General features: G+C 42.4%; 1 long non-coding RNA gene across 1 annotated transcript; it reads left to right on the forward strand.

Annotated features, from left to right (window-relative positions):
- The first annotated feature begins 1,631 nt into the window (after window positions 1–1,631).
- Window positions 1,632–2,386, forward strand: LOC121970342. Its single transcript, XR_006108907.1, has 3 exons — window positions 1,632–1,989; window positions 2,089–2,173; window positions 2,367–2,386. It is a non-coding gene; the product is annotated as an uncharacterized LOC121970342 (long non-coding RNA).
- The last annotated feature ends 345 nt before the right edge of the window (window positions 2,387–2,731 follow it).

The following is a 2,731-nucleotide window of genomic DNA, read 5'->3' on the forward strand; positions in this document are numbered from 1 at the left end:
TTGGAGTTCCTCTTCCAGTGCCTTGCTTGTCCTTGATATAGGTGACAAAGATGTTCAACCATATCGTAAGCGTTCATCAACTCATGTTGCTTCTGAAGCTCAGAGTTCATGGTTGCGAGCATAAGACAGGACACATCTAATGCGTCGTCTTGATGCTTCTTGTAAGCATCTTTGTCGGCTCGCGGGGCATTGGCAGGAGGAGCCTCCGGAATGGGCTGCTCCAGAACGTACAGCTTACGCTCCTGGGTGAGAACTATTCTCAAGTTCCTGTACCAGTCCAGGAAATTCGCTCCGTTGAGCTTGTCCTTCTCAAGGACAGATCGCAGGGAGAAGGAATTCGTGTTTGACGTCATGGTTATCTACAACAGAAAATTTGCAGAAATAAATATCATATTCTTAAAAATCATTTAATTAGGCCTTTTAATTAAATGATGCTCCCACTGAATTCTATAATTCTTGTGGGACAAGATCCACATCATACTAACCCTTGAGTTAGCTTTGGCTAATACGCCCAAGGCTTAGTATGATCGGTAGGTAACGATTACCAATTACATCTCTATGCAACTCTTGTTTATAGAATCAATATCCGCATTTATATTAAAACTCGAGTTAGCTTTGGCTAATACGCCCAAGAGTTAATATAGATGTGATATTGACCTATCTTTCCAACTATTGGAAGAATGCCTATAGTTGACTCGATCCAACCGAGTAACTATGAATACTCAATCTAATTGAGTTTGTATTCACCCATGCATTGATAGACGGGACCAAGATTGTCCCTCCGTACCCTACCAAGATAATATGTATTGCTCTGCTTTGGCAGATTCAACAATACATGTGATCGAGGTAGTGATAGGTATCACGGCACGGTTAGGCATTTTAGAGTTGGTTCGATCTAGATCTAATCTAATCGGGAAGAATGCATCTTGTTCACGACTTAGATCTAATCTAATCGCAAGGGTGCATCATGTGCACGACTTAGATCTAATCTAATCGTTAAGGCACTAATTAATTAATTAATTATTAAAAATGCATCAAATACATAATAATTAATTAATTAATCTATTTGTGATTTAGTCATGGCCCTACTACGATCTTCTCAAGCCAATGAGAAGATCGATTGGTCAACCTAGGGTCAACAGCTTCTCCAAGCGCCTCCCTTTGACCACCTTGTGTTGCTCGTGCCCGCCTCGGAACTCCGTTTCGTGTGGACCCTCCACCGCTCCTGTAAAATACCGGAAAATAGGCGAATATTAATAAGGGATTTTTTTGGAATTTTTGGAAATTTTTCAGGAATTTTTCGGAGCTCGTACGAATGAGTTAACGGGGATGAAAACGGGGCCCGGAAAAAAAAATCTGTTTAGGCTACCCTATTTAAGCGAGGAGAAGATTATATTTATATAATCTTTTTCCTTTTATTTTCTTATTCTTTTTTATTTACATTTGTCGCCGTTTTTCTTCTTTGCCGAGCCGTGCCCGCGCGCCCTCTTTTCTCCCCGACGCCGCCGATCTCGTCCGAGCCCTAACCGCCGGGCCGGCGGTTTTCCTCCTCTCCTCCTACTTCATCCTCCCTTCCACTTCTTCTTCTTCTCCCTCCGGCGATGCCGCATGAGCACAATCTAACCGGACTATCTCCTTGCCCTAATCTGCCGCCGGCTGAGTTCCTGCTACCTTTTTCCTCTAGCCGACGCCAGCCACTTGAGTAGCGCCGGCCACCCCCGATCGCCGGCACTCGAGTACCACTGTTTGGGTTCTTCTGTGCCCTAGCTTCTGCCGCCGACGACGAGAGCCACTGCCGAGTCCTTCCCTGTGCCCTAGCCGACACTTGCTCCCGAGCCACTTCGACCACCCCGACTGTTGACCGAGCAGCACCGCTGTAAATCCTTTCCGGCACCTCTATCCTTCCGAGCAGTGCAGAGCTTGGATGTTCTTCTATGTTATTGATCAATCCTTCTTTGTGGTGGATCAACAAGCACAACTATGAGTTAGGTAAGGATTTTTGTTAAGGTCAACAGTGATATGGATTTAGGTATACTACTATAAGGTTTTCTACTAAGTTGGATTTGGAATTTGTTTTCCAATTGGCAGCGAACGGTCTGAAGTTGCTGGATTCCGGTCTTTCCGTTGTGAATCGGATCAGTTGCCATCACAGACGACTGAAGGAGAGTTAGAGGTAAGGATTATGGTTTTGATATTTGTGGTAGATTATTGCTAGTTGAGTTAGTAATAATTAATAATTTAGGTTCGGAAGTTATGTAATGGTGTAATTGGGATTAATGAAACTAACCATAACTGGTCAGTGGGTTAGGAATTTGTTTAGCTATTTGTTTATAATTAAATTAGCTAAACTGTGCGATTTAACACAGGACTTTGATTCGAGACGAGCATCTCGGAGTCAGACTGGACCATTTCTTATTGGAGGCGGGTACTTTGACTTATGTCTTTTGATATGCATAATAAAGTGTTTAACATATAGCAAGAATTGTGTTTTCCATTTTATTCGGTTGGTCACTACATGATCTGTTACATGTTGTTTGTTTATTTATTTTGCACTGCATGTTATTATTTATCTGACCATACATGCTTTCGGTAGTGACCCAACCATGTGATATATCATGTTCTGGACCTAGGGTTTTATATGATACCCTATCTGTTTGTGTACCTTCCATTTGATACATTGACTTGTGGTACACCTTGTATTTATGTATGGATCTTGCTATGCTATTCATGA

The sequence above is a fragment of the Zingiber officinale genome, chromosome 1B (genome assembly GCF_018446385.1).
Source record: "Zingiber officinale cultivar Zhangliang chromosome 1B, Zo_v1.1, whole genome shotgun sequence".
In the NCBI taxonomy this organism is placed as follows: domain Eukaryota; kingdom Viridiplantae; phylum Streptophyta; class Magnoliopsida; order Zingiberales; family Zingiberaceae; genus Zingiber; species Zingiber officinale.